At 39.6% G+C, this 18936-nt stretch overlaps 1 long non-coding RNA gene across 1 annotated transcript in view; it reads right to left on the minus strand.

The window, feature by feature from the left end:
• LOC134733488 (uncharacterized) overlaps window positions 1–18936 on the minus strand; it is a 139024-nt gene that overhangs the window by 108030 nt on the left and 12058 nt on the right. The window contains exon 4 of the long non-coding RNA XR_010117021.1: window positions 16829–16952. This is a non-coding gene — a long non-coding RNA (uncharacterized lncRNA). The remainder of the gene's footprint in view (window positions 1–16828; window positions 16953–18936) is intronic.

The following is an 18936-nucleotide window of genomic DNA, read 5'->3' on the forward strand; positions in this document are numbered from 1 at the left end:
TAATAGTCAGACAAGATTGAAAACCTAACTTAGGAGTATGCGCCTGTAACAGTGACTGAGTCTTGGCCACTCCCAGCGGCCATCCTTCAACCCCTCAGAGACTGCTAAGTGCTCAAACTGTGTTCAAATAAGGCAAATGCCAGCCTGTAACCAGTCCAGCTATTTCTGTACCTCACTTCCGATTTCTGTACATCATTTCCCTTTTTTTGTCTATAAATATTCTTTTACCATGTGGCTGCGCTGGAGTCTCTGTGAATCTGCTGTGATTCTGGGGTTGCCCAATTCAAGAATCATTCATTGCTCAATTTAGAAAGGAAATGTTTGGGTTAGGATAAAGGACTGTGGAGACCCAAGTTCTTATTTACAGAGGAAGCCTTCAAGTACTAGGCTTTAGAGAGAATAGGTTGTAAAATGTTTCCTATCAGACTTAAGGCCTGTGTCGATGTTAATGCTGGAGAGGTATAATGAGGCATGTGCAACCCCCATTTTTCATTCATGGGGGTTGAAACTGTCTCTCAGGTTAAATTTTAAAAGAGCCCTGGCTGATGAGCATGTCCATTCAGGTGGTTGGGGACCTTAGAATTTTATTTTTGGCTTACAAATTAGACAGGAGGAATAATTTCTGGTGATCTAGTGCATAGCAAGGTGACTTCAGTTAATTATAATGTATTGTATGTATCAAAATTGCTAAAAGAAGGAATTTTAAATGTTCTCACCACAAATAAATGATAAATATATGAGGGGATGGATATGTTAATTAGCCTGATCTGCTAATTCCCCAATGTATACACGTATCACAATGACACATTTTACTCTATGGTATAGAAAATTATTATTTGTCAATTAAAAATTTTTCAAAAAGGGCAATGATAGCTTCCTGATATGAGTAGCAAAAAACAAAATGGCAACACAAGCCAAAGTTTAACAGAGAGAATCAGGGAAAGAACATCTAAGAAGGGCACGGATGGGATAATAGTCAACTCTAGGAGTTAGGAAGACTGTGCACATGTGCTGGGCTTCACTCAGGAGCAATCGGAGAAAGGCACAGGGCATACCTGAAAACATTTCCAAAGCCACATGAAGATGCATCAAAAAGAGACAAAGCTTCATTGACACAAGAGGTTTAGGCACAATTCCTGACCAAACACTATAAATTACTGAACTATAAATTACTCTGACCCAAGAACAACTCTTAGGAAGTCAGGCTTAAAAATAAAATTAAGACTAGGTACAGTGGCTCATGCCTGTAATCACAACACTTTAGGAGGCTGAGGGGGTGCGGATCACTTGAGGTCAGAAGTTCAAGACCACCCTGGCCAACATGGTGAAACACCATCTCTACTAAAAATACAAAAATTAGCCAGTTATGGTGGTGAGGGCCTGTAATCCCAGCTACTTGGGAGGCTGAGGCAGGAGAATCGCTTGAACTCAGGAGATGGAGGTTGCAGTGACCTGAGATCATGCTACTGCGCTCCAGCCTGGATGACAGAGTAAGACTCTGTCTCAAAAATAAATAAAATAAAATAAATAAATAAATAAAAATAATGCATCCCTGGAAATCTGAAAGACTGTTTTCATGACAAAGCTGTACACTCAGGAGACATCAGAGAAGGAAAATACAAGCTACCCATTCCTGGTTGAATGTAGAGGAAAAAGATAAACTCCTTGAATTGTGATAGCCTCCATACTACACATACATCCCATGGCAAAGGTTAAAAGTCTAACTTACTAGAAGATCTTAAGCACAATCTTTGACAAATAAGTGGCTTATACTGACCTACAGGCAACTCCTACATAGTCAGAATAAAATATAAAACAAGAAAAAAATCAGAAGAGACATCAAAGGCTGCACGCTTCAGAAGAAATAAACTTCACATAGTTAGGTCTGCCAAGTCACTGAACAAATAAACAACCAAAACAACAGCATCATTAACTTGGAGAGAGGTCAAAGATCACAACTAAGGGTACTGGTGATCTAAAAACTAAAGAAAACTATATCTAAAAATTAAAGAAAAGTATAAAAAAGTGTCTCATCAAATAAAGAATTTAAATAAAGAGAGAAATTATTTTAAAATAAATGGAAATTCTGGAGGTGAAAATTTCAATAACAAATAAAAACATCACTAGAAGTACTCAACAACAAATTTGAATTAACAGGAGAATGAATCAGCAAACTTGAAGATAGATTTATAGAGATTATACTATCTGAAGAGTACAAAAAAAGAATAAAAATAACAAACAGTACTTCAGAGAAATGTGGGAAATCATTAAATGCACCAACATATGTATAATGGGAATAGCGGAAGTGGAGGAGAGAAAGAAAAACACAGAAAAATATCTAAAGAAATAAAGGTTGATGAAACCAAAAGTGCAAGCATAAAACAAAAATAGGCAAATGGAATTATATCAAACTAAAAATCTTCTGCACAGCAAAGGAAACAATCAACAGAGTGAAGAGACAACATATGGAATGAGAGAAAATGTTTGCAAGTCGTACATCTGATAAGAGGTTAACATCCAAAATGCATAAGGAACTCCAATAAATCAATAGTAAGAAAACAAATAACCTGGTTACAAAATAGGCAAATAATCTGAATAGACATTTCTCAAAAGAAGACCTATAAATAGACAACAGGTATATGAAAAAATGCTCAAAATCACAAATCATTAGAGAAATGCAAATTAAAACCACAATGAGATACGGCCTCACACCTCTTAGAATGGCTGTTATCATAAAGATGAAAGATAAGGAGTATTGGAGAAGATGTGAAGAAAAAGGAACACCTGCATACTGCTGGTGGGAAAGCAAATTAGTGCCATTATTTTTTAAAAAAAGGAAGTTTCTAAAAAAATTGAAAATAAAACAGCCATATGACCACCATTCCACTCCTGAATATATATCCAAAGTATACGAAATCAGTATATCAAAGAACTATCTCCACTCCCATGTTCATCACAGCATTATTCACAATAGCCAAGATATGAATCATCCTAACTGTTCATCAACAGATGAATGGATAAAGAAAATGTGGTATACGTACACAGCAAAGTACTATTCTTCCATAAAAAAAGAAGAAAATCCTGTCATTTGCAACAATATGGGTAAACTGGGTGAACATTAAGTTACATGAAATAAACCAGGCACAGAAAGATAAAAACCACATGATCTCACTTATATGTAGAATGTATAACAATTAAACTCATAGAAGTAGAGAGTAGAATAGTGGTTACCAAGGGTTGGGGATTGGGGAATACTTGAGGAAATGTTGGTTAAAGGACATAAAATTTCATTTAGATAGGAGGAATAAGTTTAAGAGATCTATTGTACAGCATGGTACATAGTTAATAACAACGTATTGTATTCTTGAAAATTCCTAAGAGAATAAATTTTAAGTGTTCTCACCACAAAAAAAGAAGTATGTGAATTAATAGATGTATTCATTAGCTTGGGTGAGCCATTCCACAATGTACACGTTTCAAAACATGTTGTATATGATAAATATATATAATTTTTCTATGTGAATTAAAAAATCAAGAAATAATGGCTGAAAATTTCTCAAATTTGACCAAAAAATCCCCAATAATCTACACATTCAATAAGTTCAACAAGTTTCAGGTAAGAGAAATGCAGAGACCACACACAGACACATCATAATTAAGACAAAGAGAAAAATCTCAAAAAAGAGTAAGAGAAAATGACTCATCATGCACTAGGGAGTACTAATAAGATTAACAGCTTACTTCTTATCAGGGATAACAGAGGCCAGTAGACATTAGAATAACATTCATACTGTTGAAAGTAAAAAAAAACAAAAACAAAAACAAAAAACACAAAACACACACACACACAAAAGCTGTCAACAAAGAATCTCAGATCCAGAAAAAACTATTTTTCAAAAATGAAGGTGAAAAGGTGATAAACAAGAGCTTGCAGATGTGCTTCTAAGAAATAGATAGTTATTTAGGCTGAGAGCAAGTTACAGCAAACAGTATTTTGAATCAATATAAATAAACGAGTGCCAGTAAGATAATTAAGTAGGTAATTCTAAAAGATAAAGCAATTCCATATTGCTTCTCCTTTCTTCTCTTAATTGATTTAAGGACAATTACATGAAACAATATGTATCATGTTGTATTATATTGTACTGTACTGTAGGGTATATAACATACAGAAATGTAATATATTTGACAATAACACAACAAAAAAGGCAGGTGAGAATGTAGCTTTATTGCACTAAGGAAATGATGCCAGATGGTAACTTGAATCCAAAAGAGGAAAATAAGAGAATCAGAAATAGTAAATTGGAAGTTTAATAAACTCTATAACTACATTCTTTCTGTCAGCTTCTCTAAAAGACATATGTTTTATATAAAGTAATAATTATAAAAGTGTAATGTTGTGTTTGTAAGCAATATACCTGTAATAGGTATAATATTTGGATTTTTAAAAATGGTGGAAAGGGATTAGAGTTATATAGAAGTTTCTACATGTCACTGGAACTAAGTTATGACAGATCTTATGCAGTTCTGTTTTTTAATAAAGGAAATTTTATCTTTCATAGTTCTGGAGGCTGGGAAGTCCACATCAAAGTTCAAGTTTATTTGCTTTCTTGTGAGAGCTCTCTTCCAATTTTGCACTTGATGGCCTTTATTTGGTTTAAAAAAATTTTTTTTTTTTTTTGGTCAAATATCTCATTTTGCTCCTGGATTGTTTTCTGAATTTCATTTAGTTTTTAATCTGTATTTTTTTGTTTTTTTTTTTGAGACGGAGTCTCGCTCTGTCACCCAGGCTGGAGTGCAGTGATGCAATCTTGGCTCACTGCAAGCTCCGCCTCCCGGGTTCACGCCATTCTCTTGCCTCAGCCTCTCCGAGTAGCTGGGACTACAGGCACCCACCACTACGCCCGGCTAATTTTTTTGTATTTTTAGTAGAGATGGGGTTTCACCGTGGTCTCGATCTCCTGACCTCGTGATCCGCCTGCCTCGGCCTCCCAAAGTGCTGGGATTACAAGCGTGAGCCACCGCGCCCGACCTAATCTGTATTTTCTTGTGATTCCCTGAACTTCCTTAAGTGGATTGTTCTGAATTGTCTGTCAGGTATTTTATATTCATTTCTTCTGGATCTATTGCTGGAGCTTTGTTGGTTTCTTTTGGTGGTGTCATATTTCCCTGAGTTTTCACAATCATTGCATCTTTACATTGATGCTTGTGCATTTGAGGCGACAGCCACCTCTTTTAGTTTTTGCAGCTGTTCCTTGCCGATGTTAGAACTTTACTTCCTAATATTAGAATGTAAACATTTGCTTGTTGTTGCTTCCTATTCTGTGGAGGACTTAGAGTGAGCACCAGAACTAAAACATCACACTAGAACTAACTCATTGGCTTGTCATTGTTTCTTGGTCTAGAAGACTTAGAGTGAGCACAGAACTTCAGTGCTACTCTGGAAATAAATTGCTGCCCTGCCTTTGTTTCCCAGTCTAGAGAAGACTTATATAGTAGGCACTGGAGCATAAATGATGCCTTGAAACTATATTGCTGTCCTGCTGTTTTCTGGGGAAGACTTAAGTGGGCATCAGAACTTATTCCCAACCTTTTAGTTGTTTCTGGGCCAGAGGATGACTCCACATGAGTACCTGGGCTTTGTGAAACATTTTACTAGGGATTTGGGCCTTCCCATGGATGGTGCCCCCTATGGTGTTATGGCACCATCCAGTGTCTTCAATGTTGTGTCCCCACTGATTGGAGCACTGAGCTGATAAGACCCACATGCCAATCGATGTGATCGTTGCCCTGCTTTGTCCCCAGTTCACCCCAGTTTGTTCAGCCCTCCTGGCACTCCCAATAGTTCTCATGGGAAGAGACTAGAGTGGGCTTCCTATGAAGATACCTGAACTGATGGAGAAATCAAATCTCCACCTCCAGTTTCCTCCTTTCACCTTGGCAACTGTGGGTTGGTCGTAGCTTCTCTTGATTCTGTGGGTCCAGGGGGTTTCTCTACTTCTCCCTAGAGTTCTGGGGTATACAGGTTGGTATTTTTGTCTTTGAATTGTTTCTTGTTGTATTTGTGTGGATGGAATGATTCCAGGGGGTTTTCTATTCCACCATCTTGCTGAAGTCACTCTGACAAAATCAAAAGCTGTTTTATGTGTAGCCAAGGAGGCCCTCTGGCTCTTACATTCGGCCTTTACTTGCTGATTAATTTACTCTCAGTCATTGTTTTTCTCCAAAGCACTGATTGACCCTAGCAATGGCCTTTATGTTCTATATTTCTTATCCTCTTTTTCTCTATCTCTAAAATGCCTCACACATTGCACCTGTCAGTAAATTACCTTACCTCAGTATAACATCTCAGTTCATCATGGTAAAATTTTTAACAATTGCATGCTACTACATGTCAGGGTCTACCAGTAACTACCAGGTGTGATGGGATCATCATTGCCAGCTGCCTGCAAGTGATCTAGCTCCAAAATCTCATTTTAGAGTCTGCTCTCTCAGACTGCTTCTGGCACTAACTGTTACTAGGCAGGTTTCCCAAGCAGCAGACTCTGATAAAAGATTTGTTGATAGGTGCATTAGGGCATGCTCACAGGAGTGAAGGAAATAGGATTTTCGGAAAGAGAAAATTCAAGCTGTGATGCAATCAATAAAGATCTCAGCCTATCCTATTATCCATTCTGGAGCTATGACAGCTCTGCAAAGCTGTCCAGAATTAGAGCAAGGGAGATGAGCCTTTATACCTTTACATTGACCTGTCATTGGAGGAGGGCTGTTACAAGGAAGGGGGCTTGGCCTTAAACAATGGTGCTCACTTCAGCTGAGGGAACATGCCAGAGAAGGGATCAGCTGGCAACACTATGTTACCAACAATCCTGGAAGCTGGGAGAATGAGAACTTCAGTCCTGGAGGCACATATTTGTGCAGCATACTGTGGCATCCATCACATCCGTCTTGCCAGAATCCACGCTCTTTCTATTTTATTTCCCTGCTTTCCTCAACATAAAGCTTCTACTTCATGATCCAAGGTGGTCTCTGAGAGGAGTGGAGATGATTACTCCATTCTCATGCAGGAAAAACAGAGAAGCTAATATAGATGCAGGTGAGGTTGTAATTTTGTGATGGGAATATGAGGAAGTTCAAGTATGATGTCTTTCTTTTTGGAGGAGCATGAGTCAAGGTAGCTGGCTGAGATTTGAGGAAGGAAACCTGAGGAGAGAGGTGTTATGAAATGCCCATCTCAGAGAGTGGAGGGGCGGCTTCCTAGAGAACCACAGATGACTGCTGGGCATCATTGACAGACCTTTTGGGATTTGTGTTCATTAATTTAAAAAAGGAAACCTAGTAATCCACGTGTGCAAACAGCGGAAACCCATTTTAGCTATCTTAAGAACAAAATGGAATTTAGTGGAAGGATTAGACAGTAAGAAGAGGTTGGTCCAGACACCACTACTTTCACATAACAAATGAATGCCAAGAGTACTCACTGGCCTTGCTAGAGTCACAAACATTCAGACTTCAGGAGAGAGTATCTGCTTGGCAGAGCATGGCCCCTGTGGGAAGGAAAAGAAGGGCTCTAGCAAGAAAGCGGTTCATCTTTCTGAGCAAGGCTACACAATGGGAGGTTTTCTTAAAGGCGAAATTGTAGTGCTGCTGGTTGGTGACGGATGTGGGGACTAGGGATACAGAAAGCAAACCCTAGCAATTCCCCACAACAAGCTCCCAGCAGTCTATCGTCTATAGTCAGGCATATCCATAGCTCACTTTCCCTAATTTAGCAGGTCAAAGAAGAAAAGTAAGGACACCAAACACAGGAACAAATGATCAATAACACAATTTTTCTGTTTAGGGACATTTTCATAAGTGCTTACAGAGAGCTTTATGGAGGAATCCAACAATATATGTCAAAAGCCATTTAAAAGTACATACCATTTGACCTAGCTGTCTAAAAATGGAGAAAAGGAGCAAAGTGTTTTTATGTTCTTTCAATTTGGTTTAGGGGTGGTCATATTTATATTTCAGTCTTCAGGGATTAAAAAAAAAGTCACAATAGAAGATATTTTTGTTATGCCCCACAGTAAGAAAATCACCTTTAGCACTGAGGTGTGGTAATAGGCCAACTATGCTTTGTGTTAATTCATTTTTATTTTTAAACAGGGCAGAATATGCTTTAGGAGGTACTTTCCTTTTAGCAGGTCTGTTCATCGAGATCACACTGTGTGATCTATACCTTACCATTTTATCCACCTTATAAATGGCAAATGGTGAGAATGATGAGAATGTGGATACACTGAGCAGAGTATACCAGAAACAAAAATCCACTGACTAATAGTTGGTGACAAACATGATTAGAATATACTACATGGTTTCCTGTTAATTCTACCATTTCAGCATCTGCTATGTGTCCTTACTGGAGCTGGCCCAGGGAAGGTGGAAGACACAAAGACAAAATAGATACAGTTTCTAGTCTAATGATTTCATAATTTAGTGGAAAGAACCTGTTCTTTTTCAGAGGACCTCAGCTGTTGGGCTTCTCTTTCCTTTGGCTTTGCCTATGCACGTGATGCCTAGAACTTCAGCAGCCATGTTGTGATAGTGAGGCTGCAGTCATGAGAACAAAAAGTCCTGTAAGGATGAATAAGCAGAAATATAGGAAGAGTCTGGCTCCCTGATGACATTATTCAGCTGCTTGCATCAACACTGAGGCCACTGACCCTTTACGAAAACAACAATGTCATTATGATTAAGAATAGGTCTTCATTTTCTTACAGCTCAAAGTGTTCCTCAAGGTTACACGTGAAATACTGGAAGGCTAGAAATTTTTAAATTGAGGATCTAGTTTAAGTTTAAAATTTTAGAATGGCCATCATTAAAAAATCAGGAAACAACAGGTGCTGGAGAGGATGTGGAGAAATAGGAACACTTTTACACTGTTGGTGGGACTGTAAACTAGTTCAACCATTGTGGAAGTCAGTGTGGCGATTCCTCAGGGATCTAGAACTAGAAATACCATTTGACCCAGCCATCCCATTACTGGGTATATACCCAAAGGACTATAAATCATGCTGCTATAAAGACACATGCACACGTATGTTTATTGCGGCACTATTCACAATAGCAAAGACTTGGAACCAACCCAAATGTCCAACAACGATAGACTGGATTAAGCAAATGTGGCACATATACACCATGGAATACTATGCAGCCATAAAAAATGATGAGTTCATGTCCTTTGTAGGGACATGGATGAAACTGGAAAACATCATTCTCAGTAAACTATCGCAAGGACAAAAAACCAAACACCGCATGTTCTCACTCATAGGTGGGAATTGAACAATGAGAACTCATGGACACAGGAAGGGGAACATCACACTCCGGGGACTGTTGTGGGGTTGGGGGAGGGGGGAGGGACAGCATTAGGAGATATACCTAATGCTAAATGACGAGTTAATGGGTGCAGGAAATCAACATGGCACATGGATACATATGTAACAAACCTGCACATTGTGCACATGTACCCTAAAACCTAAAGTATAATAATAATAAAAAAAAAAATTTTACGTTAGGTTTAACTTTTCCCAATAGTAACTTGCAAACGTTTTAAATCATTTCCTCCAACTCCCATGACACCATTTTTGTTGCAGAAAGCCTCTTTCTCACGTGCGTACATTATATTCGAAAAGATACTGAGGGTGGTGCTTTTCCTATAAGTTCAGTATTCCCACTGATCTGCAGGGATATAGCCAAGTGGATGTTTGAAACAAACGATAGTACCTGTATTAGGGCTCTCTAAAGGGATAGAACTAATAGGATTGATGTGTATATATACAAAGGGAGTTTATTAAGGATTATTGACTCACACCATCACAAGGTGAGGTCCCACAATAGGCTGTCTGCAAGCTGAGGGGCAAGGAAGCCAGTCCAATTCCCAAAGCTGGAGAACTTGGAGTCTGATGTTCGAGGGCAGGAAGTATCCAGCATAGGAGAAAGATGTAGGCCAGAAGACTAAACCAGTCTAGTCTCTCCACATTCTTCTGCCTGCTTTTATTCTGGCCGCGCTGGCAGCTGATGAGATGGTGCCCACCCAGGTTGGGGTGGGTCTGCCTTTCTCAGTCCACTGACTCAAATGTTAATCTCCTTTGGCAACACCCTCACAGACACACCCAGGAACAATACTTTGCATCTTTCAATCCAATCAAGTTGACACTCAATATTAACCATCACAGTACCAAATCCTGTTTACACTGGTTTTTCCTATACATACCTAATGTAAAGTTTAATTAATAAATTAAGCAAGCAAAATATTAACAATAATAACTAATAATAAAATAGAACAATATACCGTAATAAAAGTTATGTGAATGTGCGCCGGGTGTGGTGGCTCATGCCTGTAATCCCAGCACTTTGAGAGGCTGAGGCAGGTGGATCACCTGAGGTCAGGAGTTTGAGACCAGCCTGGCCAACATGGTGAAATCCTGCCTCTACTAAAAATACAAAAAATTAGCCGGGCACGGTGGTGGGCACCTGTAATCCCAGTCACTCAGTAAGCTGAGGCAGGAGAATCACTTGAACCCAGGAGGCGGAGATTGCAGTGACCTGAGATGGTGCCACTGCACTCCAGCCTGGGTGACAAAGAGAGACTCCATCTCAAATAAATAAAATAAAATAAAGTTATGTGACTATGGTCTCTCTTTCTCTCTCATAATATCTTACTGCACTGTAATCATCAATCTCCAGACCACAGGTGACCATGGATAATTGAAACAAAAACTACAAATAAGGGGAGGAAATATCAGTAAGGGTAAAACGAATCTAGCCAGAAGGCAAAGTTGGAGATTTTTCTCTCTGCTATTAGGTAGACAGATATATTTTCAGCACTATCCTCAGAATAAATTAATTAAAAGACTATGCTAAATGTTTCCATGTCTGGTTCTGAAATAACTCCTTCAATTAGAGGTTATTTTTAGCTTTCTTTTTCTAAACTTAAATGAAGAACTTTTACATTTTTCTGGCGTTTCAGGCTATTCTGTTTCTGTAGCTGCCATTTAAAGGTAGATCAGAAGAGAGGTAGATGGAGACTGAAATTCCTAATTTCACTTCCTCTTTTTGGTTTTCAAATTGAGTTGTGTACGACTGGGTGCGTGGGAAAGCGTGCACAGACCAGTGTCTTCCTTGGTTGTGTGATATCTCACATTTGGCCATGTCATGTGGCAGGCTAGAACCTGCATAACTTTCCATTAGTGATCTGATTTGGCCCATGTGGACTTCACCTCCTACCCACATTCATAGCGGCTTTTGCTTGGGAAGGCTTCGCATTTTCTTCATGACTGGAGGTCACAATACTAAAATATCTGTAGGAAAATAAAGTAATGGGCTTGCTAATATGTTTAATGGCTTTAATAGCATTGAAAACTAATATGCTTAATGCTCATTTCATTCATAGCTGCCCTTGGCATGATGGATGGCAAGACTGTGCATTTATGCAGAGGCAAAAAATGGCCCAAATGTCACTGTGAGTGTGATGCAGGAGAGTGAGAGAGAAATGTTACGGCAGCATTATGAAATCTCAACTCCAATCCATCTTCACAGTAAATAATTACATTAGGTGAAGAAAAGAGGCAGCCAACCAGGAGGCTGTTGCTAGCTTAAAGGAATTTGGTTCATTTGTTGAAAAGCAGAAATTCCGAAAGCCTGTGCTGAGTGAATTATCTTGCAAGAAAGACCAATAATAGCATAGAAACAGGAAGTTCTGAGACATGACAAATTCTGAATTGGGGAGATCACCTTTTCTTTCACAGCTTTCTTCCTAGTTCTATGGTTACATTATGGCCTGTGTTCTAGAGCTTTCCAGCCTTGCCCTCTTTGGTATATATTGCATTCCTTAGGGCACTATTCGTTGTAGGTAAGTGGATTAATTAATTCAGGTCACTACATCACTATGTCGTGAACTGGCCCTACACAAAGATGTTTTAGATGAGACTCTCTGGAGAAAAACCTCAAGGGTCATCAGCAATTGGGAATCTCAGTAGTACTGTGGCCCTGGCAGGGCTCTCAAGCATTTGCCCATGCCATCTGGACATGGGGCTGGTGCTGGAGAGACAGCACTAACATTCTGAACTGTGAAGATAAAATTTGCTGGGATGATGAACCTGTTTAGTAGATTCCACTGCCTCAGCTTTCCAAGGGCCATAGGAGAGGACAGTATTAGTCTTTCCCCTTCCCTCAGGGGCCCAAACACCACCAGGGGCCTAGACAGGAGAGGGGGCTACAAAAGAGGAAGTCTTCAGAATTAGAAGCAAGCTGTGGGTGCCAGGAAACCCTTTCCTCACTGATAGTGAACATCCATGTGGACACGCAACGGCCAATGACTGGGTCTAGAGACGTTGACTTGCTCACCAAGTGCCAGCATCTAAAGTGGCTATGACGCTTTACTATTCTAAATTTTCACCACAATTTTAGTGTAGCCATAGCATCTAAGCATTTGTGTTTACTAACAGCTGCTCACCCCCAGGTCTTAAACAAAGCATTCTGTATGAGTTCAAGTTTTTGAGGATCCTTAGGACTTTACTTGGTGACAGGCAATTCAGTAATAATTTAAAGGTTAAGGGGCTGGGCATGGTGGCTCATGCCTGTAATCCCAGCACTTTGGGAGGCTGAGGCAGCAGATTGCTTGATGTCAGGAATTCGAGACCAGCTTGGCCAACATGGTGAAACCCCATCTCTACTAAAAAGACAAAAAAATAGCGGGGCATGGTGGCGCATGCCTGTAGTCCTAGCTACTCAGGAGGCTGAGGCAGGAGAATCGCTTGAACTCGGGAGGCAGAGGTTACAGTGAGCCAACATAGCACCACTGCCTGGGTGACAGAGCGAGACTCAGTCTCAAAAAAAAAAAAAAAAAAAAGTTAAGGAATAAAGAAAATGACAGTTAGTGAGTCTTCTTAATTGTTCTGGATAATCTGAAGACAGCCCAGCTACCAAAGTGTCCTGAAGCCCAGTTATTTTATTGATTGCCCCACCTCACCTAAATAATTGATTTTATAATTTACATTTGATTCCATCATATTTGAGCTTTTCCCCTGGAACAAATTTATAAGGTAAACTCTCCCAGATGAAAATAAAATTTCATTTACCAACTTTGACTTCTAAATGGTTTATTGATACTCTTCATTCGTCTCTCAATTTAGAAGATCTATTTAAAAGGAAAGATAAATATAAATTACAGCATGGATAATATTCTTTTCTTTCAGCAATTACTAAGTGGAATTTCATTTTGTTGACATCTAGGAAAGAAGTCATCCCTCAAATTGCAATTTAGTAATACTTCCTCCCTTACTTGAAATGAAAGAACAGCTCAAATTTGGCTTAATGGTCCCTATTTTCTGGCCCCTATAGTTACTAACTCACATGTTTGAGGTTATAGTTGCATAGTCCAAAAATTTAGAAAGGAATTTTCCATGATCAAAAATATGTAATTTAGTGGAAGGTTCAGAGCCATGTTAAGGCCAGCAGTTGTTTCTTTAGGTATCAAACACAAGTATCCTGTTTAGCAATGCCATAACAAAGCATAAGCAGTTAAAGTGGAAAGACGAATGGGTAAAACTTTACTAGTCAAACTAAATTTTTAAAAGAATCTTTTAAAAAGGGGCTGAGTGTGGTGGCTCATGCCTGTAATCCCAGCACTTTGGAAGACTAAGGCGGTAGGATCACTTGAGGCCCAGAGTTTGAGACCAGACTGAGCAACATAGACCGCATTGTTACAAAAAAAAAAAAAAAAAAATTAGTCAAGTGTTGTGGCACATATCTGTAGTCGAGAGTCTAAAGCTGGAGGATCACTTTGGCCCAGGAGTTCAAGGCTTCAGTAAGCTGTGATTGCACCATTGCACTCCAGCCTGGACAAGAGAACACGCCCTGTCTCAAAAAAAAAAAAAAAAAAAAGTATGTGGAAGTACTATGTGTCCAATATTTCATTCTCTCAACTGCCATTTGAAATAGGCATTGGTAATTCCATTTGACAGACGAGAAAACAAGACTCAGCTTGTTTAAGTAACAATCTAAGTCCTTCCCAAGGACACAGAATCGTGAGTGGTAGGTTTGGAACTGAAGTTCTAGCAAGCTCAAGCACTATCTTCCCCCTACACGATGTGTCTGTGCATAGGAACAACTATAGTAAAATCAACCAAGACAACTATCTCTGTCATGAATATATTATTAAATTAAGGGCAGAAAAGTTATCAGCAGCTTCTACTTGAAGAGAATCTGCTTTGCCTGATCCGTCCTTCATCTCTATTCTTCTATCTTCTCTCCTTTACCTTGCCATCACCATATAAGACATGTGTCTGTGGCTTAGAATCAAGTTCTTGCAGGAAGACAATATCCTTGGCCAAAGAATTTACACCAAAATATTAACAGTGGTTGTGTTTGAAATAGGGTGAATTTATTCCTTCTTGCTATATTTGTATATTTCATAATAAAAGTACACTTGTAAAAATAAGGTCTTAAATGTACATTTCTAAATTGATCTTCTTAAAAAATTTTAAAATTGACAAATAAAAATTGTATACATTATGGGGTATGACATGATGTTTTGATATATGTGTACATTGTAGAATGGCTAAATCAAGCTATTGAACATATCCATTTCCTCACATATGTATCATTTTTTGGTGGTGAAAGCGTTCACTTTTCAAGTATGCAATGCATTGTTATTAGCTGTAGTCACCATGTTGCACAACAGATCTCTTGAACTTATTCCTCCTAACTGAAATTTTATATCCTTTTACCAACATCTTCTTGATTCCCCCTCTAATGTTTTAAGTTAAAACTATGTCTTTAACATGGAAAAATTAAGAATTAAATGAACTATTGCCATATAACAATACTTTGGGGAACTCCACCAGCTATAAAAGCCCAACTGATAAACATCCCAAAATGCCAACAATCAGAATGAATTTAGCTGTCATCACTTACTTGATTTAATTTTCTTCACAGTTTTTTAATGTACTTCCATGTGTCTTATGGGGACATGTGACCGATACTAGGACACTTGTCCTCATGCCTCATTCTCTAGGAATCAAGCACTTGTCTTGCTTAATCTTGCTGACTTTAGCCTTCCTACTCTTCCCAGCCCTTCATATGCTGCCAAGGTTTCCCCAGGACAGCGATGGTTTGACTTTGTTTATTCCTGCTATTACGCATTAGGCCAGATTATGCTCAGGAGCTACAGAATTGTTTATTTTAAACACACATGTGCGTGCACACACACACGTGCACACACGTGCGTACACACATGCACACACAGGCTCACATGCACACAAGCACACACATGGACACACATGCACACAGGTACATGTGAACATACACACACGTGCACAAGCACACATGCGTGCATGGACACACACCACGCACCCACATGCTCGCACACACACACTTTTCTCTTATTAGACAAGTAGCATTTTGGAAACTGTAGGGACAAAATTGATAAACCAAAGGATAAAAACAATGCCACACTGAATTTCACACAGGGCTGTCTTTGTGGATATCCTTTCATTATTTTGCCTATTCGTGTGTGTGTTCCTGTGTGCATGTGTACATGTGCACATGTGATCATAAAAAACTAGACAGAATTCTCTGTTATTAAAAAGTCCCAATTTAAAATAGAATAGTTTGGTCTAAGTTTAAAATTACATTTTAAGATATGGCTTATTATACCATGTTTGCTTTAAAGATGACCTCTCTACAGCTTATGCTAACTTTCCAGTAGCTTCCATAAAATATTAAAAACTAGTTCTGCCTCTCCTAAAGGAAGGCACTTTTATTTTCTTAAACTTATTTTAATGCCTAAAACAAGAGCTTCCTCCCTCTCCCCCAATATGGTCACCATCTTCAGGAGGTACTAAATCAGGAAGCTTCTCAATTCTTTCCTCCTCTACTAGTTCCTCTTTTTGGAAGAAGTTACTTTCTTAACTGGACAGATGGGAGAGTCCAACAGGCTCTGAACTGAGCCAAAGCAGAAGTGGAATCCAATACCAGGGAGCAGGTCCACATCTCCACCTCCTCCCATTTCACCTTCCCTCGTGGTGAGCTCAGCAGGAAGGGCCTCTCCTGACTGAGGCTCCCCAGCCGCATTGTCTGTGGCTGCGAGGGGAAGTCGGATTCAGCTGGGGGAGACAAGGAAGCCTCACTCTCCCTCTAACCCTTTGGCACTCTGTGACCTCCCATCTGTCTCCTGTTTACACAGCAAACTGATTAGAACCCAGAGGAGAGCAAGAGTATGATTAGTCAGCACCCCAAATCTCAGGAATGGTCCCTATAGAATACGCTCTGTATGTTGTAATATGCAGATATGTGCTCCGTGTGTGGTGTGTTAAGTATACATTGTAGATTATACTTACATTGTAATGTGGTTGTACATTAAATTACAAGTAGATTTTTATAAATTGCACAGGGAAGTTTCAACTTCCTTTAGGGCTCCATAATTAAGCTTCCCAGAATAGCTTAGAAAACAAATTTGCAATTATGTCAAAGCTAACCCATAACTTTAGTATAAAATTTAGCAAAATACATGCTAGGTAAAGAGCCATTGAAATATACTTTAAAACCACCAACCATTCTCACTTATGTGACAGCAACAGGGTAAATTTCATTTACTTAGAAGTTAGTTTTGTTGTTTTTTAGTTTAGGGCCTGGCTAAGGCTCCTTCATTCCCTCTGCATTCTTCATACCTCAGGTCTGTAAATACCATGAGATGCTCCCCACATGCAACTGTCCAGAAGCATGTCATCCCATTCTCAGTCTCAAATGGACTTTGTTCTTTTCAAAGGAAGAGGGGTCTTACCTGAGGCAGAACTGTGGCCACTCCTGGGATTTAGACACTTCTGGTTACGTCTGGTGGGCAGGTAGGATGAGATGATGAAAGCCTATTTCCAGAGGCTAAGGAGGTTCCTAGGAGGTAATTCATCCTAAGGGAAGAAGGAACCGGGTACAACCAGCTTGATACTGCTATAGAACCTTCACGGTCAATGGTGGGGAAGAATTTGGAGCACAGTGTTGTGCCAGTTTCACGGATCTGTCATCAGTGCCCAAGACTCTACATCTGGGTTCTAGGAAGAGAAGGGGCTGTAAGTCATAATTGGAGCATTTATTTATTTATTTAGGCTAACATTGGGATATATTTGCTTTGCTTGGGTAATTCCCTAAAGGAATGTGATATGAGAGAGTTAGGGAAGGGGACAGTGGCCAGTAGACAGTGTTGGTACCTGGACGCTTCCTAGGCATTGCTGGCGGCAGCCGCAGCTGTGGTCCTAGGCAGAGGTCTGTGCCTACAGCAGCACTACCCACAAGGAGACCACCAGGTCTGGGGGGTGTGGTGGGCCCTGCAGAATCTGGGTGGGGCTCTCCTGAGGCAGCATCCGGGTGATATCCTGCAGGGGCAGGGCCAGGGCCAGCGGAGCACTCTGCTCCCAGGGACCCTGGGGTTAAGGGATGGAATGCTTACTAATTATACTCTAAATCTGGACCTCTGGGCTCAAACTGCCAGAAGCCCAGACAGGATGGAGGGATAAGAAAAGGAAACAGGAAATACTCAGAATTAAAGAAAAAATAGAGGTGCTAAAAGACCTCCTTACTAACGCAGGTATCAGAATGGATAGATGGAAGATGACCTGAAACCTGGCCAGACACTTTCTAAGCACATGTGAAATGCATATCGGGAACCCGCAACAGGAGGTTTTTGGTAGCTGGGGACCCACATGAATGGGTAGATTCTTGTTTCACTACAACAAGAATTATATCAAAGCGAAACAAAACTTGAAAACAGAAACATCTATACTGGCCTAGAAAAGTGGAGACAAGAGAGGGAAGGAGAGAAATTGTTAAGGATTAAATTATGTTTGCAATCTCAAAACACATTCTGCAGCACAGCCTGGGAGTCTATGTGTCCATTTATGTAATTTAGAGTGTTTTGTTCAACCATGATTTTGCAGGTTGGGCAGAGGTGGGGTGGCAGACTGATATTCATTGTTGCACAAGATGTTTTCGAATGGCAGAAATTAATTGCTGTTCATTCCATCTCAGGTTATACTATTTTCTTAGGATAACCTGAATTCATCTCAGTGATGCATCTTCGATGGGACTGAGGTATGTGTGCTTAGAATAGACTAACAGCAGGAATTGCAGTGTTAGAAGGACTTGTGGTTTGCTCTTGTTTGGATTATCTTCCAGAAATAAAAATAATATATAAAACTCCAGCTGCCCCTTAGCACTAATTACATTAAGTTTAAGCATTACCCAGTGATATATAAATAAAAATGCCACATTATTTTTATGGAAAGTAATTTAAAGCCCCATAAATGGAATCATATTTATCTGTGATTCTCACTGCTGTTAAGACCCCATCTGTACCTCCTTCATTTCAGGGAAACTTGAAGCTCCTTCAGAAATAAAAAGGGTAACTTCCTGGTCCCAGTAAACTTTATAACTAGGATACTTTATTTTTTTTCTAAAATCTTACTTAGGGCTGGGCACGGTGGCTCACGCCTGTAATCCCAGCAATTTGGGAGGCTGAGGCAGGCAGATTGCTTAAGGTCAGGAGTTCAAGACTAGCCTGGCCAACATGGTGAAACCCCATCTCTACTAAAAATACAAAAATTAGCTGGTCATGGTGGTGGGTGCCTGTAATCTTAGCTACTCAGGAGGCTGAGTCAGGAGAATTGCTTGAACCTGGGAGGCAGAGGTTGTAGTGACCTGAGATAGCACCACTGCACTCCAGCCTGGGTGACAGAGCAAGACTCCATCTCAAAGAATAAACATATAATAAAATAAAATCTAAGAGTTTGAGGATGCAGAATTTAATTTAATGTTATCAGGGCAATTTTTTTTATCTTGGGGTTACTTAGCTTAAATACTTTTCCTTTTTAATTATTACAGAGACAGTGTGAGATCCTA

Source organism: Symphalangus syndactylus, chromosome 2 (genome assembly GCF_028878055.3).
Source record: "Symphalangus syndactylus isolate Jambi chromosome 2, NHGRI_mSymSyn1-v2.1_pri, whole genome shotgun sequence".
Classification (NCBI taxonomy): Eukaryota; Metazoa; Chordata; class Mammalia; order Primates; family Hylobatidae; genus Symphalangus; species Symphalangus syndactylus.